Below are 26,693 nucleotides of genomic sequence, written 5' to 3'. Positions count from 1 at the left end.
ATGTTCAGAGCAAACAAAATGCTTCAGTTAAAAGAATGCATATTGCCCTCTCCAGCCAGCCTGGGGCAAATACTGGTAATATTAATATTCCAGTCCAACAAGGGGTGTTCAGGTGATTACGTTCCTGAAGACCTCCTTTCAGTCAGCAAGCGTAACCTTGAGCTTCCGGTTGCTTGCCATTTTAATTCCCTGTCTCTATCCCACTCTGACCTCAGCCTCCTACACTGTTCCACTTATAAACTGTTAAATCTTTAACTTCTTCCAGGTCTGACGAAAGGGCATCAACCCGAAATGTTAACTCTCATTTCTCGCTCCACAGATACCACTGAGTCAGACTATTTCTAGCATTTCCGTTGATATTAAAATTTCTCCCTTTAGCTTACTCTTGTTAACCATTAGCTTGCCATATTAGTTTGCCAGACAGTTGTCAATTTTATACATTTTTAGAATTGAATTCCTTTAGACCAAATTCAACAAACTTTTCAAACTGTACCACCAGTGGCAGCTGTACCTTCAATTGGCTAAACTCTGGATTTACCTCCCTAATCTCTCCCCCTCATTCTCTCCTCCTGTAAGGAGGTTCCTTCAACCTAACTCCAACTGCTTTTTGGATCGCCTATCCTAATATAACTTTGTTACTCATGTCAATTGCAGTTTAATAACACAAAGTATTCTGGGATATTTTACTACTTTAAAAGCACTATATAAATGCAAATTGTTCCATGGGTTAGCCCAGTGGTGGGCAAATTGTTAGAATCAATCCTGAGAGATTGGATAAATTATCACTTAGAAAGGCATGGACTAGTCAGGGATAGTTAGCATGGCTTTGTTAAGGGAAGGTCATGCCTTACAAATTTGATTGAATTCTTTAAGGAAGTGACGAGGAGGATTGATGAGGGTAGTGCAGTGGATACTGTCTGCATGAATTTTAGTAAGGTATTTGATATGGTCCCACATGGCAGCCTGATCACAAAAATAAAAGCCCACAGGGATACAAGGTAATGTGGTGAATTGGATCCACAGTTGGCTTAGTAACAGGAAACAAAGGGTAATGGTTGCCCTTGCGAATGGAAAGTTGTTTCAAATTGTGTTTTGCAAGGCAAGGTATTGGAACTCCTGTTTGTTTTATATGTTAATGATTTGGACTTGAGCATGTGGGGCACAATTGGAAAAGCTGCAGATGGCATAAAAATTGGCTGTGTAGTGGAGAGTGTAGAGGAAAGCTGCAAGCTTCAAAATGATCTTGATAGGTTGGTGGACTAGGCAGGAAAGTGTCAGAGTTTAACCTGATGAAGGAGCAGAGCTCTGAAAACTTCTGATTTCAAATAAACCTGTTGGACTGTAACCTGGTGTCGTGTGACCTCTCATCTTGTCCATCCCAGTCCAACACCTGCATCTCCACATTCTGATAAACGTGAGGTAATGCGTTTAGGGAGATCAAACAGTAAAAGGGGGTGCACAATAAATGGGAATGTACTAAGAAGGGTAGAAGGTAATGGTACAGATAGATAAGGTTGTAAAGAAGGCATATGGAAAGCTCTCCCTCATTGGCAAAGGTATAGAATATAAAAGTAGGGATCATAATTAATGATGGAACCATAAAAGAAACTGGTGAAGCCACAACTGGAGTATTGTGCAGCTCTGGCCACCATATTACAGAAAGGAGGTAATTGTTCTGGAAAGAGTGCAGAGAAGATTTACTAGAATGTTGCCAGGTCTGTTTTCCTTGGAACAGAGAGGGCTGAGGGGTAACACAACTGAGATATACAAACTTGAGAGGGGTAGGGGGAGAGTGGTCAGGAGAAACTTGTTTCCCTTGGCAGAGTACAAAATCCAAGGGTTATAGAGTCAAGCTAAGTGGTTTAGGATTAGAGGGAACATGAAGAAAAGCTCTTAGAGAGTGGTAGGTTTCTGGAATCGCTGCCCGAGTTGGCAGAGACCCTAAATTCATTTAAAAAAAACCTGGATCTGCACTTTAAGTGCTGCAAGTTACAGGGCTATGGGCCAGGTGCAGGAAGATGGGATTAAAAAGGACAACTGAGTGTCATTGGGTCAGCATAGGCTAAATGGGTTGAACAGCCCCCTTTTATGCTGTATCATTTCTTTCATTCAATTGTCCACTGCCAAATTTGCTTTTGGCTCAGGATCAATTGTGGATGTGAATAAGAAAGCCAAATAAGAAACCAAACAATGCAACTGGAGTGGGAGAAGTAGGAGACTGAAAAGTTTTTTTTGTCTTGGATGGATGTAAAAGATTCCATGGCGCAATTCAGTAAAAAAGGGAGAGAGGAAGAGTTCTCCTGGTGTCTTCAATCATTTTGCCTCAACCAAGCGCTAACAGAGATGATCTGGTCATTTATTTAATTGCTGTTGTGAAACTTAATGATGCACAAATTGGTCACCGCAGTTCTTACAACAGTGACCAATTGTAAAGCACTTGGGGACATCCTCAGACCACAAAAAGCACTGCATAAATGCAAGTTGCAAACGAAGGATGGGATGATTTTCAAGTTTAATTTATTATTAGTCACAACTAAGGTGTACATTAACACTGCAACTAAGTTACTGTGAAATTCCCCTAGTCACCACACTCCAGCACCTGTTCAGGTCAATGCACCTAACCAGCATGTCTTTCAGACTGTGAGAGGGAACCTAAGCACCCAGAGGAAACACACGCAGACAGAGAGAACATGCAAACTCCACACAGACAGTGGACCTCAGCCGGGAATTGAACCCGGGCCTCTGCTGCTATGAGGCAGCAGTGCTAACCACTGTGCCACCCCTGTCTGATTTTCTGACTCATTCATTTTATTTCAATTGACTAAATCAAGAATGATACCTGCAGCAGCACTATTTATATCATCACTGACCAAAAACAACAAAGTCTCTCTTTTGGTGAGACTCCAAGGTATCAGCTCTCTTTGAATTCCATCACATTGGACAGTCAGGATTGGCGCCTGCGGTAGCAGCGTACCAAACCAGCATTTTTAAACCATTGAGAAAAATAAAAGGAATGCAAATATTAAAAGGCTTGGGTTACATATTTTCAGAAAGATTTTAAGAATTGGACTTTAAAGAAAGCAACCATGTAATTGCTCTTCAACCAACTCTAACTCAAATCTGTAATTAATTTAAAACATTTCAGAGGGTGGTAAGAAACACTAAAGAGGCAAATTCAGGAATCAGTTATAATCTATCCCTCGTCACAGTGAACAAGGATACTTATATAGTGTCTTATTTAATTAAAATATTTAGTCATTTCTGCAGTCTAACAATGAAGCTCATTCTATCATCCAATGACTCAGTCATACTTAACTGGTAAATTAAAATCACTTTTAAATGGACAACAGAAAAGGTCAATTCTTATGCAAATGTAGAACAGTTTATGTCCCTGTCATCATGACTGCACTGTGCTTTAGGCTTTTCAGTTGAGGATCCAGAGCTTCCTCTTAGTAAAGAAAAGGGAGACCCAGTGGAAACACTGGACATTCTTGGCAGCTCAAAACAGTGCACATATAATGCAGCCATCGTCAAACAGCATTTTGAAACTGAAAACAATGAAAATATTATGTCCATTTTGTAACTCAGGACTGAATCACTCATACTACAGGATTTGGTCAATTTGAGTTTCTATTCAGAACAGGTTTAGCTCATAATGATCACAGTTAGAATAACAGTGTGTAAAAAAAAACAATGAATTCACACTTCTAACATTTCAATTAACGAGAACACTGCTTCACATGGAACACAGTGCCGCAGGACAAGATCATCCCAGGTCTGCGTTGTATTTGCTGATTGAGCAGGGAGACACACACAAGCCGAGCGTGTGAAAGTACATATCCGTTTACATTGATGTAAATAGAGAAATTTCAAAATTGCATTATGGTAACAGGTAGCCTGGAAACAGACAACTGGGTGTTCAACTACACATCAGTATGTTATAGGATTATGGCCCCAAGTCATGGCACAACAGTCATCCACTGGGGGGGAAAAAAATACAGGGATTCTCCCTCCAAATCATTAACCAGAAACCGTACTGTGTGACAGATTAAGACAGCTTGGCTGTCAAATAACCAGTCAACATACATGGCTGTCTTCCAGCAAGGAATCAAATTAAAATTTGCACTTTTAGGCTTTAATTCAAATAAAACATCCCAAGTTGTTTTGCAGGGACAAGACAGAAGGATGACCTGAGCAATAAGTGAGGGTAACAATGTGCGGACACAGATTTTCAGGAGTTTGTGATGTAGATTGGCAATGAGGCAGTGCATTTCAGGAGAGAATTCAGAACAGGGGTACAACTATAGAGGACACTACCATTAATGAAACAAGTGACACAAAGTCGAGAACAACTGGAAGAGCATAAGCGTGCAGGGATGCAAGGTTAAGATGAAGTTGCGTCAGTAGAATAAAGCAAGACCATAGAAAGGAGTGAAAAAGAGGGCAAGAATTTTCAAATCCGCGTAGCAGGGAGCTATGTTTGAACTGCAGTAGAAAGTTGGCAAGAAATAAACTGGGACAGACAGGATCCAACAGAGCAGACAGAATGTAAGAGGTCTGAATTAAGAGGTTTGAAACAAGATTGCCGAGGCATCCCATGTTAATGACTAAATAACATGAATTCAGCTTTCATTCAAATTCAGTAATCCCAAGCCAATCTCTCTTCTTCCTCAACTCTCTCTACTCTTACAGCAAGCAATGAAAATGGCATCACTAATGAGAAAAAAAACACATCAAATGGACTCCACAGTAATTAACTGTTGATTAAATTTGTAGCTTTTTATCACATCTCTTCAATGTGTACACAGCATACAGCATAATGCCTCTGGCCAATTACAACACAGCTGCTAGTTAAATATTTTGAACAAAAAGCCAATTTACAATGTATATACACAAAGACTTCAATCTCACTTCAGATATCTGCTCTAGAACGACAAGAGCAAAGCTCAAGAAGTTTGCTGTCTCATCTGGACTCCAGAATATGATTGCTTCCAACCATTACCCTACATAAATCAAGCTTGTAATAAGAATACAACAAAGCATTTAAATTTAAGTTCTTTTAGAACTTTCTTAAAATGTTAAGATTTTGGCCACCTTTTGGCCACTGTGTGCAGTTTTGGGCGCCGCACCTGCGCAAAGATATTTTGGCCTTGGAGGGAGTGCAGAGGAGGTTTACTAGGCTGATACCGGAGTTGAGGGGGTTGAGCTATGAGGAGAGGCTGAATAAACTGGGCTTGTACTCATTAGAGTTTAGAAGAATGAGGGGAGATCTCATTGAGACGTATAAGATGATGAATGGGATGGATAGGATAGAGGTGGAAAGACTCTTCCCGCTCAAAAAAGACAGTAGGACTAGGGGGCACAGCTTCAAGATAAAAGGGGGGCGGTTTAGAACGGAGTTGAGGAGGAACTTCTTCACTCAAAGGGTGGTGAATCTCTGGAATTCTCTGCCCGTTGAAGTGGTGGAGGCTGCCTCGCTAAATATTTTTAAGACGCGGGTTGATGGGTTTTTGATAGGAGAGGGGATTAAGGGTTATGGGGAGAGGGCGGGAAAGTGGAACTGAGCAGCGACAGATCAGCCATGATCTTATTGAATGGCGGGGCAGGCTCGAAGGGCTGGATGGCCTACTCCTGCTCCTATTTTTTATGTTCTTATTGAATGTCATGCAAACATCAGGAGAATAAATCTCGATCAGAAAAAATGATTAGACCAGCTGCCTAGCCCAACACCCCATGTTAATCAAACAGAACTCTGGGGACAAGTTGATCTGGTGTGTTGGCATCCCAGCACTTACTCTAGAAAACTACCAAGTGGCAATATAGCTCATGGATCTTTTTATGTGTGTGTATGCTTTTGAATGCAGTAAATTAGCAAACCACAACAAGGATGAGGACAACTACATACCTAAACTCTTACAGTTCAAAAAACACACCACTTTAAGTACTCAAATTCTTCAACCCTTCTGTAAAGGTTTTCCATTCTTCCCCATTCTCTAGGTTTATTCCTTTTTATTCAAATCTGTACATTAGATGTTAATTTTTTTAACAGTGTAACATTTTAGTACAAGTAAATACTAAATGGGTGCACTGACATTTCTGATCATTTCCCAAAGATGTGGCGATGCCAGCGTTGGACTGGAGTAAACACCATGGCATTTGCTACCAAATAAACCTGTTGGACTTTAACCTGGTGTTGTGAGACTTCTTACTGCATTTCCCAAAGCAACAGATTATAGACGTAAAAGAAACCCAAATAATGTGCTGGGGTTTGACACAAATTATAAATTGTTCTATAAATGATGAATCATATGAAGTATGCTGGTTATTAAGGAAATGCCCTTTCCTTCTCAGCATTAAGCTGCAATTCATTAACACCAAATATCCAAACTGCACATTAAATCCAATTTTAGATAGACAGCAGTGAATGCAACAGATTAAAATGCACTTCCACTTCAACCTTCAATAAAATTTTATCTTAAAAAGGTGTTTTTTTTGGGGGGTGGGGGAAATTAGTCCCAAAGTGCCCCCACCAATAATTCTCCACCACAAAAATCCAATGTATCCCCACCAATAATTCCCTCCCCAGATCCTCACCAACTGAAAACAGAAACATGTTATTTTGACCATACAATCTCCGATCCTTACCAAAACAGAAATACTCTGACAACAAAAAGGCTTCAGCAAACACAGAGGGTTAATTGCAGGGACCCCCCCCCCAGAAGCTGGGCAGCCCCTGGATACCACTCTTTCATTTCTATCATTGTCCCTCTGCATCGCTCTCCTGTGGTCCCCACACAGTAACTATGCCAACTGGCAGGCGCCAACGCCAGATTCCCACAATCACAAATACTTTCTTCCCCCCCACCCTCTTTCCATCGAGGCTCTCCAGCCTCGGGACATTGTATTGTTATTATTGAGCTCTGATCCTATCCCCAGTGCTCGGTACGTGTCCCCCCTGCTCCTCCTGTACCTCCAGTTAGTTCCTTTCCCCCTCGCTCGCGCTGCTCTCCAAGTGTCGCGCTGCCGCCGGCTCGAGCCTCACTCACACCGGAAGCCACGCCCTGTGCCCACTGCGCACGCGCCCATCGGACCCCGCCCACCTGCCAGACCGGCCCCGCCTCCTCGGCATGATTGACAGGTCGGTCGGTCGGTTGGCCGACCGCTCACGGGCCACCTCCCCCCCCTCCGCCCACTTCCCTTCGGTGGCTTCCGGCATTCCTAATATGGGAGCACGGAATGGCGGTTAGTGAATGGAGGAACTGGGCGCAGGGAGAGAGGGTGGGGCTGTCACCCATAAAAGCCATCGTCGCTGCCTATTTCAATAACCCTCCATACTGGACTGTTTCTAACAGTGGGATGGATTTCTAGACCATTAACTGGCCTCCATTTAAATGTACCTTCAGGCGGGCCCTACACGAATGGATGTTCTATTTCAACCAGGAGTTAGTGGAAACCAGTTGGATTTGATTTACTGTTGTCACATTTGTTTACTGGGATCCAGTGAAAAATATTGTACTATGCAGACAAAGCATACTGCTCATAAAGAAGGAAAGGAGTGCAGAATGTAGTGTTACAGCTAGGGTATAGAGAACAATCAACTTAACATAAGGTAGGTCCATTCAAAATTCTGATGGCAGTAGGGAAGAAGCTGTTCTTGTGTCAGATTGGGTATGTGACCTCAGTCCTCCATCTTTTTCCCGATGGAAGAGAGAACGTCCAGGGTGTGTGTGGGGTCCTTAATTATGCTGGCTTCTTTTCCCTGAGGCAGTGGGAAGTGTGGATAGAGCCAATGGATGGAAGGCTGGTTTGAGTTATGGACTGGCTTCATTTGTGACTCTTTATAGTTTCCTGTGATCTTGGACAGAGCAGGAGCTATGCCAAGCTGTGATACAACCAGAATGAATGCTTTCTGTGAAAGTTGGTGAGAATTGTAGTGGACATGCCAAATTTCCTTAGCCTCCTGAGGAAGGAGAGGTATTGTTGGGCTTTCTTAATTATAGCATTGGTGTGGAGGGACTGGGACAGGTTGGTGATATGGATGCCTCCCCTAATGAAATCCATGAAGAGCGGTTGCTTGCCCCAATATCATCTAACAAAATATGCCTTTTTTTTAAAGGGAGGGGTACAGCTATTGTTACTATTGAGTTTTGCTGGCTAAATCCACCTTCATTGCCCATATTGCCTTTGGATAGGTGGTGGTGGTGGTGAGCTGCTGCTTTGAATCACTGCAGTTCGTGGTGTGGAAAACACCCATCACAATGTTAGGAAAGGAGCTGCAGGATTTTGACCCACTGACAGTGGAGGAGTGGTGGTAACACAGGATGGTGTGTAGCTTGGAGGGGAACTTGCATGCAGTGGTATTGAATTCTAAACTAACAAGCAACTAAACCAGAAAACAAAGGAAACTAACATTTAAATAATATTACTGTTCCTAGAGTCTTGGGAATAAGTAACCATATTCTCCAGGGTCACCAAATTGAAAGCAAGCCCTAGTAAGGAATGGGTTTGTGACTGACAGATGATCACACTTACAATGATCAAACATGTGGCTGGGCTCACATGATTCCACTGACTTAGAGTCCCTACACTGCAGAAGGAGGCCATTTGGCCCATTGAATCTGCACTGACCATAATCCCACCCACACCCCATCCTTGTAACCCTAAGTATTTGTGCTCCTAATCTCCCTGACACTAAGGGACAATTAAGCATGACCAATCCACCTAACCTACACATCTTTGGACTGTGGGAGGAAACCTACACAGACATGGGGAGAACGTGCAGACTCCACACAGAGACCCAAGCTGGGAATTGAACCTGAGTCCCTGGAGCTGTGAGACAGCAGTGCTAATCACTTTGCCACCCCTTGTCCCTTGTGCCTTCTGCAATATCCCTCTTGAAGATGCTCCATCTTGCTAAAGTATTATTTCATAGGTGTCCTTTAGTACTTTGCTTATTCTTCATTAGCAGTCTATGTAATTAATTGTAACAGGCTAGGTGTCAGGTCAGCCTTTGACCATGTAAATTTTTTTACAATTTGCAAATATTATTGCAAATCTGCTTGTTGCAGTGAGCGGGGCATGGACGTGCTCTTGTCGACATGATTCCTGCTCCAAGATTCTTTGATTGTGAATAATGTCACCAAGCCTTTCAAAAGTCAGCTCCTATTTGACCCTATCTAGCATTCAGTTCCAGGTAGTACGCTTCAGGAAGAGTATATTGACCTTTTGTGGGTGCAGCATTATACTAGGGCTATAAAATTATAATAGGCAGGGTGTGTAGACTAGGCATGTATTGCCTTGTGTATAAATGGTGAAGGGATGATCTAATTAATGTCTTTATGATTAAATTAGGTAGAGAGAAACTGTACCCTCTAGTGGGGGAATCTGGAACCAGGGACATAACCATAAAATTGGAACATGTTTGTTTGGAGATATCAGAAACACTGCTATGCATTGTTGTGGAAATTGCCCTCCAAAAAGCTGTTTTAAGCTGAATCCAATTGAAACTTTCAAAACTAAAATAGATAGATTTTTGTTAGATGAAGTTAACAAAGCTTTCAAAACCAAGACAGGTGGATGGAGTTCAGATACAGATCAGCCCTGATCTAACTGAATGGCCCCCTCCTATTCCTCTATAATGCAAAGGAAGCTTCAGCTTGACATTACCTTAGTTGAACTGTAATGGGGAGAAAAGAAATCAAACTAGCGGAGCAAGAAATCTTGCACATTTTAATGCCAGCACATTCACCTGAAACTCTATAGCAAATACTATTCTGTCCATACACATGTCCATATTTCTCTTTAAATATTAAATACAATAACATACATCAAACTCTCACTTCTCAGATCCAACTTTCTGATGTTCAACTATATAAAATGGCAATAAATACCAGCAGACAGTCTGGAACCTACTTGTGCTCATGTCTAACTGGAAAATGACCTCTTATAGGAAGCCAATTAAAATATAAACTTGCTGCTGTTGGCAAACCTTTCTAACAAATCATAATCCACTCACAAAAACTTCATTGTCTTCAATGAAGGGGCGGAGAGACTGTGGTTTTTCCATCTTGTTGCTAGTTTTAAAAAGCCTTTACAGCCAATTGCTGGACAACAGGCTAAAAGTACAAGTTAAAGGATGTTTAAAGGGTCAGCGTGCTGTGTGATTGTACAAACTCCTACTTCTCCTGAGTAGTGCCTGGGAGATCAGTCTTTGAAGGGTCATTCACCTGGGGCATTAACTTTGTTTCTCTCTCTGTAGATGCTGCCAGACCTGCTGAGTATTTCCAGCATTTTCTGACATGAATCTTTGATTATGGGAGGATGATGGCAGAGTTGGAAATGTTAGCTATTTGACTGAAGGCCATCACAAATATTCTGACCTCACCTAACAACCAGCACAAATTTTCCTTGAGCTATCAAGCAGAAAACAGGAATGCTAAACCTGGCTGATAACCCTCTCCCCAAATCCAGGGGCATCAAACTACCCATTGTGACCCAGGATAAGACAAATTGTGCCTATGCATTAGGTAATCACATCTGGATCCTTGTAAAGTGCACAATATCATCTCAACAAAGTGGGGAGCAATTTAAGTCAATTGATTTCCTAATTTTGAGGTACAGCCCAAAATGAGATGGCAGGTCAGGAAGCAGAGGGTGGATTTATTAATAACTAAACAGTTGAGACTTTGGAACATTATGGTGCGGGGTGTATTGAATTTCAGAGTTCAAATGAACCTGAATTGGCATGGATGGCTTGAAAAGTACAATAGATTAGAAAGACAATGAACTTGTTCTGTAGTTAGTCTTTGCCCTCACCCTTCAAGTGCAGCAGTTTAATCATGTAAGTCCCTGAAAGTGAGTTGTTAATACCGCAGAGGGGGTAATCTATATCCTTCACCAATGTGATTTAAGGATTGAGAAAGTAAAAGAATAGATTGTTTGATTTATTATTGTCACGTATTAACACACAGTGAAAACTGTTGTTTCTTGCGCGCTATACAGACAAAACATACTGTTCATAGAGAAGGAAACAAGAAAATTCAGAATGTAGTGTTACAGTCATAGCTAGGGTGTAGAGAAAGATCAACTAATGCAAGGGGTAAGTCCATTCAAAAGTCTGACAGCAGCAGGGAAGAAGCTGTTCTTGAGTTGGTTGGCACGTGACCTCAGACTCTTGTATCTTTTTCCTGAAGGAAGAAGGTGGAAGAGAGAATGTCCGGGGTGCATGGGATCCTTAATTATGCTGGCTGTTTTGCTGAGGCATTGGGAAGTGTAGACAGAGTCAATAGATGGAAGGCTGGTTTGTGTGATGCATTGGGCTACATTCACAACTTCTTGGAGTTTTGTTTGTAGTTATATTAGTGTCAAATCAGGTCCAGAAAGAGGAATTGATAGAAAGAAAAATTGGATTAAAGGAGGGGGAAAAGAGACAAATAGGAAAGTAAGAAAAAAAATTATGTTTTAACCTTTGAAAATCTCAATAACTTGCTACCTCTAAGAATGAGAACCCACAATTTAATTTGTTCCCTAACTGGTAGGGACAGGTTAACTGGCATTGCAGAAATATAAATCTCCTTGTTAAGAAAAGGATTACACTGTAAAGTCGCGGCACTATCTTTCTGCAGCAGGTTTAGTTGACAGCTAATGTATAAATCAACATTTTCATGGAACTCATGGGAGAGCTGCCCTTCTTACATGAGCTAGCAGTAGAGTGTTACATATCATCCAGTAACTTGTGAAAATTTGAAATTCAGGGGGTATCTCCCTCCACCTTAGTACAATTGCTGGACCATTTACAGGTTAATGGTGAGCCCCATTAAAGTCATTGTTATTTTGACAGCAATAGAACCTAAACTGTGATCCAGCCCAATGGAGTGTCATTTCTTCCAGTTTAAGAATTGTAAGAGAAATCCATTTAGGCTCCAGAAATGCCTTGGGATCCATTTCCTAAGTAACTTCATTGGACTGGATATCCATGATGGAGGTTTATGCCAAATTATTAAAAATATAAATATGATCAAGATTGTGATGATAGATAGTAACCAAAGATGTCAACAATACAAGGTTTGTGGATGGAAAGGTTAAGCAAACATTGTTTTTTTTTCTAGAAAACAATATTTATAATGACAGTAGCTTCTCAATTATAGGCACTAGCATTGCTGTTGATAGCTCGAGCATTGAGAACAGTTTAAGTTATTTGAGTGTTTACTAAGAGTGACACAACAGAACAACTTAAATAACAATGTTAGCACCTGATAACGTGAATCATTGTATCACTGTATATAAGAAAGGAGAGCATAAGTGGGGGCTCACAAATTGGTCCAGTTGGCAATGTATACAATTAAATCACAGAACAGCAAGATATACATTTAGTTGCCAATAAAGCTCAATGCTAGCTGGCTGGGTAAGGGAAATGACTGGGGTAAATGAAGCATGGCCCCTGCTCTTGAATACTATCCATCTACACTATGATAAAGAATGCATTCATGTGGACATTGGATGAGTGCCCTCTACCTCCTGAATGGGATCACCACTCAATGATTATGCACTGGAGAGCTGTTGACACTTGTGGCAAACACACACTCGTAAGATAGAGCACTTACAGGGCAGAAACAGCATCTCAGACTCTCACTGGATATCCTAAGCCACATGGACCAGAAAACTTATCAGTTTAATTCAATATCTACGTTGAGTTGATGCCAATTTGGGGATTACAATTTGCATCCATCCGGAAGACAAAGGAAGAACTAACCAAGATTCAACACCTAAGCACTCTCCAGTAACCTCTGCTGGGAAATACCTATATGTGAACTTCAGATCAGATCAGCTGTAAAACTCCTACTTGCTGATATTGCTCGTACATGAGGAATGACCACTTGGGTGATGTGAAGGTGGGCTGCTGATGTCTTGGAACCATATTCCAACAACAGTCGAATATTTCAAGAGAAGGAAGTTCTTGAGGGAAAGAAACTCTCAAATGATAAAATTGGCAGATCAACAAAACAAGTTGATGCATCTGTGTAGTGTGCTATACCTTGTTACATGGAGGTTGGAACACTTTTTTAACTCATTGACAAATGCTCAGGTTAATTTCATCTTGCAATTTCTTGCTAATACCAGTTCACAACCTACACATCAATCATGAGGGAGGAGCTGGCCAGAGTTGATAGGAAAGGGAGCCTAGCAGAGAAGACTGGAACAGCAATGGCAGTTTTTGGGGATTATTTGGGAGGCACAATAGAAATTCATCCCAAGGAGGAGGAAACATGCTAAGGGGAGGACGAGGCATCCATAGCTGATGGGGGAAATTCAGGACAGCATAAAAGCAAAAGAAAAAGCAGACAAAGTGGCAATGATTAATGGGAAGCCAGAAGATTGGGAAGCCTCTAAATGCAAGCAAAGGACAACCAAGAAAGCAATAATGGGGGAGAAGATGAAATATGAATGTAAACTAGCTAGCAATATAAAAGAAGATGGGAGGAGTTTTTTCAATATATAAAAGGTAAGAGAGGCAAAAATAGACATTGGACCACTGGAAAATGAGGTTGGAGCAGAAATAATAGGAAACAAATGGCAGAGGAACTGAATAGTTATTTTGCATCAGTCTTCATGGTGGAAGACACCAGTGGGATGCCAGAGCTTCAGGAGAATCAGGGGGCACAAGTGAATGTAGTGGCCATCACTAAGCAGAAGGTTCTGGGAAAAGTGGAAGGTGGATAAGTCACCTGGACTGGATGGAATACATCCCAAGGTGATTGATGGTGATCTTTCAGGAATCACTAGAGGCAGGGAGGGTATCAGAGGACTGGAAAGTAGCTAATGTAACACCACTGTTTATGAAGGGAGGGAGGCAGCAGATGGGAAATTATAGGTCAGTTAGCCTGACTTCAGTCATTGGGAAGGTTTTAGAGTCCATTATTAAAGATGAGATCGAGGAGTACTTGGAAGTGCATGATAAAATAGGACTGAGTCAGCACGGCTTTGTCAAGGGGAAGCCATGTCTGACAAATTGTTCTTTGAGAAAGTAACAAAAGTTAGATAACGGAGAACCGGTGTACGTGATTTATTTAGATTTCCAAAAGGCCTTTGACGAGGTGCCACATAGGACACTGTTAAATAAGTTAAGAGCCCATGGTGCTAAGGGTAAGATCCTGGCATGGATAGAGGATTGGTTGACTGGCAGAAGGCAGAGTGGTGATAAAGGGGTCTTTTTCAGGATGGTAGTCAATGACTAGTGGTGTGCCTCAGGTCGGTGCTGAGATCACAACTTCTCATAATTGGGAAGAAGGAACTAAAGGCACTGTTGCCAAGTTTGCAAATGATACAAAGATATGTAGAGGGACAGGTAGTATTGAGGAAGCAGGGGGGCTGCTAAAGGACTTGGACAGGTTGGGAGAATGAGCAGATGGAATACAATGTGGAAAAGTGTGAGGTTATGCATTAGGAGGAGAAATGGAGGCAGACTATTTTCTAAATGGGAAAATGCTTAGGAAATCAGAAACACAAAACTTGGGAGTCCTTCTCTTAAGGTTAATGTGCAGGTTCAGCCAGTGGTTTGGAAGGCAAGTGCAATGTTAACGTTCATGTCGAGAGGGCTAGAATACAAGAGCAGGGTGAGGCTGTATAAGGCTCTGGTCAGACCCATTTGGAGTATTGAGAGTTTTGGGCCCCGTATCTAAGGAAGGATGTACTGGCCTTGGAGGAGGTTCACAAGAATGATCCCTGGAATGAAAAACTTGTCATATGAGGAATGGTTGAGGACCCTGGGTCTGTACTCATTAAAGTTGAGAAGGATGAGGGGGGATCTTATTGAAACTCACGGGATACTGTGAGGCCTGGATAGAGTGGATGTGGAGAAGATATTTCCACTAGTAGGAAAACTGGAATCAGAGGGGACAACCTCAGGCTAAAGGGACATTCCTTTGAAACAGAGATGAGGAGGAATTTCTTCAGCCAGAGAGTGGTGAATCTGTGGAACTCTTTGCCACAGAAGGCTGTGGAGGCCAAGTCATTGAATGTCTTTAAGACTGAGATAGATAGGTTTTTGATAAGGGGATCAGGGGTTATGGGGAAAAGGCAGGGGAATGGGGATGAGAAAAATATCAGCCATGATTGAATGGCAGAGCAGGCTCGATGGGCTGAGTGGCCTGATTCTGCTCCTTTGCCTTATGGTTTAAATAGCAAGTGTCACTGGACACACTTTCTACCAATGTTCTGTGGCTCAAAATCATCCAGCTACAAGCAACACTTAAAACTTAGTGAAATTAATGGATCAATTGTTTCAAAATACTTCCTGGAGGCAAAAATGGACTTTTAAAAAAGCGATGGATAGGATGTGGTGTCACTAGTAAGGCCAATGTTTATTGCAAATCCCTAATTGGACTTGAGAAACTAATGGTGAGCTGTTGCACATTGAGTATAAAATGACTGGCCAATTAGTCGAAGAGGCATCTTTTGAGAAGGCCTTTCAAGCTGAAGAGTGAAAAAAATTTGATACAATGGAAGGAGAGCAGAGGGGGTGGTCTAGCACAGAGGGTTGGTAGAAAGGTAGGGTCAGGCAAGCCCTTGGAGGGTTTTGTAATTGAAGACGACTTTGTTCAATTCTGTGTTGGGGATTAGAAAGCCATCAAGGACAGGGGTAATATGTGAATTGGATCTAATGTAGCTTAGGGTGAATTGATTTGGAGATTGTATTGAGTGGAGCTTAGAAAGCTTTCAGGAGAATGTTGCTGAAATTGTGCATTGAGGAGATGGCGATATGGATCAAACTTATCAGTGAGAATTGATGGAATATAAATTCATCCAGCGGGAAGGTGGTGGCATGGTGGTATTGTTATTGGACCAGTATTCCAGAGAACTGGGATAATGGTCTGGCGACCCAGGTTCAAATCCCATCATGGCAAATGGTAAAATTTGAATTCAATAAAAATCCAAAATTAGAAAGTCTAATGATGATCATGAGGCATTGCTGATTGTAAAAAAAACCCATCTGGTTCTCTGATGTCCTTTAGGGGAGGAAATCTGCTGTCATTACGTGGTCTGGCCTACATATGACTCCAGACTCACAGCAATGTGGTTGACTCTTAAATGCCCTCTGAACAAGAGCAATTAAGAATAGGCAATAAATGCTGACCTAACCAGTGACGTCCATATTACATGAACACACAAAAAAAGCTTTTAGTTAACAGACAACAGAAATTCAACCCTTGACAAGAGCAGTCATGGGAGTTTAAGGCTGGATGCCAAGTAACAAATAAAAACTTAAAACACTTCCTCCATACCTTTTAACCAAACACACAGAAAGAGGGTGAACCTACCTATCCAGCACCGTTTTTCTCTAAACCCTTCCAACATAAGTAAGCAAACTTCACTGAAAAACCTTGTGAGCTCTATCCAAAATGCTTTACTATAGGTACAAGTAAAATACATAACATCTCTACTATGAATTAAACCAAGTGTTAAAACTGAATATTAGATTGCACATGCAAGGAAAATTAACTTCCACACAGACCATCACTTGGTTGGCAATATGACAAGAGTATTTTCTACTGAATTCTGTAGGATCAGATATAGTATTATTGCAGCTGTGTGGATATTTGGGCTTCAGCTGGTGATGTAATCGCAGCACGGAATGATTAGTTGATCAATGATGTTAAAATTTCAGAAACAAAGTCAAATTCTGGCAACAAAAGAAACAAAATCAAAATGAGCACTGATGACTAAGCATCTCAGTTGGAAAGTTTCAGGTGGCTTTGTCTCCAAGAACAACTATGCCATTTCAGAACCATTTTGGGCATCAAATGCCCACATCATCTGCAGCAAAATTTTAATCTTGTTTTGAATAAAGTAGATTTCGATTTCCCCAGTGGATCACTCAGCAAATGCAGCATGTAACAAAATCCCATATTCAATCGCGCCTATAGCATTCATGCACAATTAAGGAGTGGACAGGGCTGGGCTGCAGTATCCTCACTGCTAAATCGATAATGTTTACTTTTATTGCCAGCAAAAGAATGTCCATTTGTGTGTAAGGACTGTCAGTGCTTTGGAATCACACCTACTCTGAATTTATGCCTTCCGGAAAAGAGGACAATTTGGGCAGCATGGTGGCACAGTAGTTAGAGCTGCTGCATCACAGTGCAAGGGTTCAATTCTGGCTTCGGGTCACTGTCTGTGTGGAGTTTGCACATTCTGTCCATGTTTGTCTGGGTTTCGTCCAAGTGCTCCGGTTTCCTCCCACAGTCCAAAAACGTGCAGGTTCAGTGGATTGGCCATTCTAAATTGATCCTCATGTCAGGGGAATTAGGAGGGTAAATATGAGAGGTTATGGGAATAGGGCCTGGGTGGAATTGTGGTTGGTGCAGACTCGATGGGCTGAATGGCCTCCTTTTGCACTGTAGAATTCTATGATTCTATGAATTAAAAAAATGTTTGTAGTGGCAAAGTGTTTGAAAGCTTATTTAATTATTAATAGATTTGAAAGTTCCTACTCAACTTCCTATCCTAATGTCATTTTTTTCCATTTATGGACTTGGGAGAAAGCCTTGCCTCTTGACAGTTCCCTGTAAGCAGAGGTGCTTTTATACACAATGTGAAAACAAAATGTCACAATAATTTGCACTTATGTAATTCGTTACATCACGAAGGCATCTAATTATGTACTAAACTTGCTACACCACAACACAGGTATTTACTTGAATTTCTCTTCTCTCCCACCCACACACAAACTTCTGATTCCTGCTAAAACCACAGGCTGCAGAGCAGGATTTACTAAGTACTTCACTCATGTCAATTCAATAAGTCTTTGATCAAACAATGTCTTGGAGTCGAGCAGAAGGGAAAAATATATTTCCATGTTCAGCTTTGCACAGCCGGTGCTAATTATATCAACTTCCCACTAGTGGGCAGAGGTCTGCAGTGACACATGCAAATCACTGTTCTTCATCTTAATAATATCCTGAAGTAGAGAATTTTGTATATGAAATTATATAGTATGGGAGGGGGTAGCACCATGAGCTGAAACTCTAAATCTCACTGTTTAAACATAACCTTATAGTGTTCTTTTTAAATTGAGGAACAAAAATAATAAACCAAGTTTCCATCATGATTGAAAAAATAGGAGAGCTGACAGGCAAATAGGGAAGTAATGGTTAGGCTTAGGATAAGAATTAAAGAACATGCATTTATGAAGTGTTTTTAAAATTACAAAATACTAAACAACCTGTAGATACTTTTAAATTGTAGTCATTTTTTTTTTATTTTTTTTAAACTTTATTCCAATCCAATCAAGTCAAATTAAATCCAATTCAGAGTCCCAGCAAGTTGGGACATTCCAGATCCAAGCTGACACGACAGGGCTCTCACCACCTGTCTTGGGCTTGACCTACGTGATCCAAGCTGATTGGAATAAGTGTAGCTCCTCCTCCAAGGCTTGATCTTATTTGCATCTTAGCCAAAAGGCCAAGATGCCGCTTTAAAAAATTGCTTCAAATGAAGCTGAAATGTAACCTGATGACTTCAACCCAAGCACAGCATGACCATACTACACTTGATCTTAGCCAAAAGGCCGAGAAGTCATTGTTGTAATGAGGGGGAAATGCAGCAGGGGGCCATTTGTGAACAGCCAGACTGCACAAATAGCAGTGAGGTAAATTACCAGATAATCTATTTTAGTGATACTGGCCAGGGTACCAGAAGACTCCTGTGCTCTCCCTGGAGTAAGGTCATGGGATCTTTATCGTGTTCACCTGAGACGGAAGATGGGACTTCAGCATTGGGCTGGATTTTTGCGGAGTCTCAGCGACTCCATGGATCTTTAATATTGGCAGCCAGGATCCAATTCCTGGCCCCATTCCCAGCACCCACAGCTTTACCAGCATGGGTTAAGGGTGCGTGAGTTGATGTGAGCCAGCACCCCATATTTCCGACTTGGCCAGCCCAAAAGCAGGGATTGGCATCATCCAGTCCCTAGCAATTTTCACAGACACTCGAGATGTCATAGCTTGGATGAGGAAAACTTTGAAAAGTAAGTTCAAAGGGGCTTAACCATCCTCTTGCCAACCTATGTCCCCTCTCACATATTCCCCATGGCCCCTCATACCCACCATGTCAACCTATGGCACATCCACATCTAGTCATTTGGTATATGCAAGCACAGAACCAGTTAACCCACAGTAGCAAACACGTGAGGAAAAGCTTTAAAAAATAGTCCTTCATAACCTTTTTTAAAAAAGTGCTTTTACCACAGCCCAATAAAAGTGCCAATCGTTCAGACCTTTAAAGTATCAACAGGAGAAAGGACAGAGCTTGACATCTCTTTATCCTGTGCAAGTAAACATTCTGTTAATTGTACCAAAAGATCACCGAGAAAGAGTTGGCGGTCAACAATGTTTCCCTTTGGGCACAGCGGCTTCAGCAGACACATAGATGTCTAGACTGTTGGCTAAAAATGCATTGAGAGTGTTGGTTGATATCACATACACCCTTTAGTCTGTTGAAACAGCTGCATCCAAAGGAAAACGTTACTTTATTGACACCCATTTCTCTGTATTTTATTATGTGAATTGCACAAAGTGGTGTCAAGTGCTTGTTGTTTCTACGATTGATATTTTAAAGATACAGATGATTGACACTTCTATAGGGCTATAGTAAAATCACTTTATGACCATGTTATTAGCGAGCCTAGTGAGTCTGGGCTCACTTGCTTTTATAGCCTCGCTGGGAGAGGTCCTCTCCGGCAAGAAAAACACCTGTTCCATATGAACGGGGAACAGTCATGCTGGCCTCACCAGTGAACCAGTGAAGGTGGCCTTCATGACACATGACAGCACAGAGCCACTGAGCAGAGACCGATAGCCAAGTTCTGCACGTACGAGGACAGCCTCAACCAAGATCTTGAGTTCATGTCACATTACCTGTAACCCCCACAACTTGCCTGGGTTTGCAAAATCTCACTAACTGTCCCGGCTGGAGACAATACGTCTCTTTAACCTGTGCTTAACCCTCTCTCCACTCACATTGTCTGTACCTTTAAGACTTGATTACCTGTAAATACTTGCGTTCCATATATGAGTTTGTAAATTGAGTTTGTGTCTTTATATACCCTGTTTGTGAACAGAACTCCCACTCACCTGATGAAGGGGCAGCACTCCGAAAGCTTGTGGCTCGTGCTACCTCATAAACCTGTTGGACCTTAACCTGGTGTTGTGAGACTTCTTACTGTGCTCACCAGTGAAACCAGAGGACATTGAGATCCCTGGGGAGGCTGTGGGCAAGGGAGTGGTATCCCATTAGGCAGTGCCACCCTGACATCTTGGCACTGCCAGCCTGGTATCTTGGAAATGCCCAATGGGCACCTAGGCACTGCTCACCAATCGCAAAAGGAGGGGAGGCTGCTGTCACTCTTCCTGGAATCAGATCGACGGGTCAGGTGCAGCACACTCTGCAGGTGATTGGATTGGGAGAAAGGGGAGCCTACTGCCGCTTTGTGAGTGATCAGATCAGTGTGGAGGGGATCACGATTGGTCTGGGACTCGTAATGGGCCATGGGCTCCTGCAATTGCAGCACGGGAGAGATTGTGAGGCTGCCTGGAACAGAAGGGGCCTGACAGCTCTTTCTGTCAGACCCTGTTGTTGAAATTGTGCATGTGCAGACTCAGAAATTTGTGCATGCACAATAGCTCCCTCTGCAAACTGGCTGATAAATTAAGCCCAACCCACTGCCCCTAGTAGCTAAAAATGGTCTAGACCATATTTTCAATGTCCAAGTCTGTAAGATTGTGTGAAAACTCACACAAAAAACAGATCAGGGACTTTCCCATTTTCACACTTGTTGGACACTTGGAATCATTCTCATGAAATTCTGCCCATGGTTACAATTGACTGCTCCTGGCTGTAAAGTATGTATGCGTGGATCCAAGGCAAACAGAAAAACAGATTGGACTTGAAGCCTTCCACAGTCAAGTAACCTGCTGATGTTTGCTGTCAAATTTGACACAAGTAGTGATTCCACCCAGCAATGCATTGGGTGGATGTTAGAATGTACTACTTAAATGTTGAGAAGTTATCAGCTTCAGCAGAACAGGAATAACATTGCTGAAAAATAGTGAACAAAATTAAGGGAAAATGTAAATGCATTAAGATCACAAAGGGTTGTGAATAAAGCCCAGTCCATCACGCAAACCAGCCTCCCATCCATTGACTCCACTACACTTCCCTCTGCCTCGGAAAAGCAGTCAGCCACCTCAGACATACTCTGTTTCACCTTCTTCCATTGGGAAAAAGATACAAAAGTCTGAGATCATGTATCAACCGACTCAAAAACAGCTTCTTTCCTGCTTCCATCAGACTTTTGAATGGACCTACTTGGATTAAGTTGATTTTTCTCTGCACCCTAGCTATGACTGTAACACTACATTCTGTACTCTTTCCTTTCCTTCCCTATGTACGGTATGCATTGTATAGCGTGCAAGAAACAATACTTTTCACTGTGCATCAATACATGTGACAATAATAAATCAAATCAAACCAAAAAATATGTAAATATGCAATATATTCTCTACGTCCTGCTACATGTGCTCAAATTTTTCCTTTTTATCAGCCAAAGCATAATTTCTCAAGATGAACATGCCCAGACCCATTCCAGCTGCATAAATAATTGAACATCTAAAGCAAATTGATAAACACTTCCTGTCAGTTATACATTAAGTTGAAGTCAAACAGAATTTTATGAAGACTGATAGTTTGATCTAAAAGCCACCAGAAGTAGAATGGAAAGTAGGTATCCAGCTCCTCAAATCAGTCTTTAAACAAATTGGTGCAAGTAGATGTTACTGAAATATCTGAAGGGAGACATTTTGGCCTCTGGCTGGCAAATGTTCCAGGAAACACCCAGTACATGTTATAGCCTGGTCTGAAATCTCAGCTCCACAGAAAATATGCATCATAGCAAATGTCTCAGCTGCGTTCATTTTTATTTACCTTGTGAATTTTGATTTGTTGCTGGGGTACTGTTTTTAGGCAATAGTTGCCTTTTATTGAGTTACCACGTTCTTACTTTTAAACCCCTCCTTGGCCTTGACTCTCTGTAATCTCTTCCAACCCTATAACTCACCAAGATGTCTGCACTCCTCCAATTCTAGCTTCTGACACAGCCCTGATTTTAATAGTTGTCTAGGACCTAGCGCCGGAGTGTGGCGACTAGAGGATTTTCACAGTAACTTCATTGCAGTGTTACTGGAAGCCTACTTGTGACACTAATACATAAACTTAAGTTTAGGAATTCCCTCATTTTACATCTCTGTCTCGCTCCCTTCCTTAAAACCTAGTTCTTTGACCAAGCTTGTAAGTGTCACAAGTAGGCTTACATTAACACTGCAATGAAATTACTGTGAAAATCCCCTCGTCACCACAGTCCAGCACCTGTTTGGATACACTGAGGGAGAATTTAGCATGGCTGATGCACCTAACCAGCACATAGGAAGAAGCCAGAGCACCCGGAGGAAACACGCACAGATGCTGGGAGAATCTGTAAATTCCACACAGGCAGTGACCCAAGCCGGGAATCGAACCCGATCTCAGGCACTGTGAGACAGCAGTGCTAACCACTGTGCCATCATCTGTCCTAACCACTCCTTATATGGCTTGGTGTCTGGTTTTGTTTGAGAATGCTATGATCAAATACCTTGGATATTTGACTACAATAAAGCTGCTATAAAAATGCAAATTGTTGTTGTTGCCCAGTGGCAGTTGCTGGAGAGGGCAGCAGAAATAGAAACCCCAATTTCCACACCCCACTTTCCTGAGTAAACTACAATGCCACTATCACAATCACCAAGATCAGCTAACTCATCACACATCAAGAAATTCAGCTCTGCCTGAGTCATTTACCCATTGTGCCATCAAAGGGCTCAGCCCCATTTTAAATTAATTTTTAAACCAGTTATACATGACCAGAGATACCCTCATCTCTCTGACAGGGTCAGCCAGTCCTGGAGATTTTCAGAGTTACAAAATAGTCGTGCAAGTTAGTTAAACTGAAGCCAGTGAATACAATTAATGAAATTTTATACTGGAAAGGCAAATATATGCCTCCCTCTCCCCCGCAAATATAGAATTGTACGTACAGAAATAAAAGCCTCCTCAATCATTGTGGCTGCACTGTTTCTTTAAAAGGCTAATTGTCCCACTGTCCCATTCTTCTCCCATACTCCTGTAGTTTTTCCCCTTCCAAGCATCTGAATCTGCTTCCACCACCCTTTCAGGTTGTGTATTACAGATCATAGAATCCCTACAGTGCAGAAGAGACCATTTGGCCCATTGGGTCTGTACCAACTCTCTGACAGAACATCTCACCCAGGCCCCCTCCCTCGCCATATCCCCGTAACCCCGTAGCCATTTCCCATGGCTAACCTACGCATCTTGGGGCACTAAGGAGAAATTTAACATGACCAAACAACCTAATCTGCATAACCTTGGACTATGGGGGGAAAAAAAAAGAGCACCCGGAGGAAACCCACACAGACATGGGGAGAATGTGAAAATTCCACACAGTCACCCAAGATCAGAATTAAACTCAGGCTCCTGGAGCTGTGAAGCAGCAGTGCTAACCACTGTGCCACTACAATCATACAACTTGCTGCATAATGGCATGGTGGCACAGTGGGTTAGCATTGCTGTCTCAGAGTGGGTTCAATTCCTGGCTTGGGTCGCTGTCTGTCTGGAGTCTGCATGTTTTCCCCATGCCCCTACGTGGGTTTCCTCCGGGTACTCCGGTTTCTTCCCACAGCCCAAAAGACATGCTGGTTAGGCGCACTGGCATGCTAAATTCTCCCTCAGTGTCCCCGAACAGGCACTGGAATGTGTGGCGACTAGGGGATTTTCACAGTAACTTCATTGCAGTTTTAATATAAGTCTACTTGTGACAACAATTAAATTAATTTTAACTTAAGAAGATTTTTCTTGCTCTTTTGCGATTAACCTTAAAAAGCCGTGTTCTCTCACTATGACAGTGAAGATGCTTGAATCATTTTCAGGCACGAGCCTATTAACATTTTCCAGTGAGTTGCTGATATCAGCCAGGTTGCCATCAACAGCTTAGCTGTCTCCCTGTGGCAGAACATCCTGCACCCTTTCTCATCCTGGCTGCATAAAAATCTGAGACAAATACCTTTGAGGCGTAGGTGCGCAGAGAAAGTGAATCTGGCATATGCCTTGCACTTGCCACCCATTTCGCAATAAAAATTGCAGTTGAGGTACTGTGCTACAACAGGCATAGGGCCACAATTTCCATGTTTAAATTGGTTCTTGTCCATTTTTAAGTGAACAACCAGTGCAAATAGAATTGTTATATAATTAACTACAGCATTATACTTGTGAGCAACCAGTGTTAACCAGCCTGTAAATTGTTATGAAAAATCTAAAAGTCTAGAATCCAGATCCTAAACTCTGTAAAATCAAAGAAACACACACACGTAAGATGACATGCAAAAAAATCCCTGAAGTCCTGCAACAACCCCTTTCTGAAAGCACAGCACCACCTGCAGGTAAACACCATGTAATCGGCAGTTAAATGTTACCAGTTTATAATGTATTTTAGGCTCAGGTGTATGCTGCTGATCCATCTAAAGTGAATACATGATTTAGTGCACTCCACAGGCAACTTCTAATATTTAAGTTTATCCTAAACTAAAATGCAAAAGAAATTGAAAAATGCTTCAGTTTTGAAATGCCAACAATTGGGGACATGTTATAAAGACTGCATCAAAGACTGCTTGACATTTTCTATACCTTAAAAGTAATGAGCAAAACAGTTGCTCACAAAAGTAGCAGCAGGTACCATTGCTAAGGTTCTATTAAATTGCTGCAATCTCAGTCGAACCCAGTCCTGCCCCATTCAATGTGCATGTACACAAACTTTCCAATGGGTCATCAGATAACAATCAAGAGTGTCTAATTTTCCCTCTCACTAGCCCAAGAATAAAGCCAACCTGTTGTGTATACATAATAATCTTGTGAGTGCGGTCTAATATGACTTAGAATCATAGAATCCTACAAAGTAGAAGGCGGCCATTTGGCCCATCGAGTCTGCACTGACCACAATCCCACTCAGGCCCTATCCACATAATCCCTCATATTTACCCTGCCAGTCCCCCTGACACTAGGGTTAATTTTTCAAGGCCGATCAACATAACTCATACATCTTTGGAGTGTGGGAGGAAACTGGATCCCCTGGAGGAAACCCAGGTAGACACAGGGAGAACATGCAGACTACACACAAATAGTGTTCATTCTTTCTGACAAGACTTACCAATCCAACAGCTAAATCAGGCAGGTTCTTGGTTATCTAATCAAACGCCTAGCTTGGCTTACCAATCGAACTGTGAGAAGTTATTACAGCTGCTATTCAGCTACAGACAACCCTGCAAGCCAATGCCCTGCCAGGTTAAGAGGCTGTAGCTGGGTAAGCATTTGCAAATTAAAAATGCTGTGTGTGTATTTGCGGGGTGAGTACTTCAGTGGACTTAGGAATGTGTCAATATGGAAATGTGTGCACTCCAGTTTAGGTAAATAGATAAGTGTGGATTTCCCAATTGCTTTGCTCTTAAGCATGAGCGACAGGGGAGGGAGGGGGGTGGGGAGAGTGGGAAAGGGGAGGGGAGACGGGGAGGGGGGAAGAGGATGGGGGACAGGGGAGGAGGAACAGGGAGGGAGAGAGGGGGAGGGGAGGGGGAAAGGGAAAAGGAAGGAAGAGCAGGGAGGAAGAGCTGGGAGGGGGGAGGATGGTTAGCGAAGAGGTTATCCGTTGGCCAAAAACGTATCTAAAAACTAATTGATTTTCAATATTTCAAGAGAGTGTTCATTTGGTGCGCTTTGCTGTAAAGAATTACAGGCTCTCTAACCTGGAGAATTTGAATTTGACACTTCTGCATTGGAAAGTGTCATTGTCACTGGCCTTTCAGTTATTTCGCAGATTTTCAGTCAGCAGACAAGACTCTTGTCACCTGCATTAAATACCATTCAAGGAACAAGCAACACACATTGCAAATCTAATTTATTATAGAATAGTAACTCAGAGAGCGGCTCCTGGTCTGTAATCAATAATCTGCCATGGTTTCTCTCTCACATTTTGTTTTAATCTTTGTGGATGAACTGCAAACCAAAACTATATTTACTAAATTACCTCCAGATGAAGAGATTACCAAAAGACTTCTTCACTATTAGTATCTTATACTTCAAAATGAAAAGAGCCAATGCAAGTTAGATCATAGAAACTCACAGTGCAGAAAGAGGCCATTCAGTCCATCAAGTCTGCACCAACCACAATCCCACTCAGGCCATATCCCCATGCATTTATCTTGCTAGTCCCCCTGACATTAAGGGGCAATTAAGCATGGCCAATCCACCTAACCCACACATCTCTGGACTGTGGGAGGAAACCCACACAGACACAGGGAAAACATGCAGATTCTACACAGACAGTGACCCAAGCTGGGAATAGAACCTGGGTCCTTGGTGCTGTGAGGTAGTAGTGCTAATCCACTATGCCACCATGCCACCTCAGATGAATGTTTTAAACCAGGAATTACCCAGATCAGTTGGAATGAAAGCCAATTGATAGTTTCACAAACTCCACACAGACAGTAGTCCAAGGTGGGAATCAAACTCAGGTTCCTGGAGCTGTGAGGCAGCAGTGC

General features: G+C 42.1%; 1 protein-coding gene and 1 non-coding gene across 3 annotated transcripts in view; both read right to left on the bottom strand.

The window, feature by feature from the left end:
* Positions 1-26,693, bottom strand: part of coro1cb (coronin, actin binding protein, 1Cb) — a 207,604-nt gene that overhangs the window by 164,766 nt on the left and 16,145 nt on the right. Inside the window, exon 1 of one of the 2 annotated variants that reach the window (XM_080208129.1) lies at positions 6,971-7,075. The exons of the other annotated variant lie outside the window; for it this stretch is intronic. The gene's annotated coding sequence lies outside the window, so the exon portion shown is untranslated. Of the gene's footprint in view, positions 1-6,970; positions 7,076-26,693 lie in introns of those variants that run through there. 2 annotated transcript variants of the gene reach the window in all.
* On the bottom strand, positions 18,385-18,577 carry LOC145356209 (U2 spliceosomal RNA). The gene has a single exon (XR_013889079.1). It is a non-coding gene; the product is annotated as a U2 spliceosomal RNA (small nuclear RNA).

The sequence above is a fragment of the Carcharhinus amblyrhynchos genome, chromosome 20, assembly GCF_965287045.1.
Source record: "Carcharhinus amblyrhynchos chromosome 20, sCarAmb.v2.hapA, whole genome shotgun sequence".
NCBI classification, from domain to species: Eukaryota; Metazoa; Chordata; class Chondrichthyes; order Carcharhiniformes; family Carcharhinidae; genus Carcharhinus; species Carcharhinus amblyrhynchos.
The sequence above is the reverse complement of the archived record's forward strand: the minus strand, read 5'-3'. Positions and strand labels throughout refer to the sequence as shown.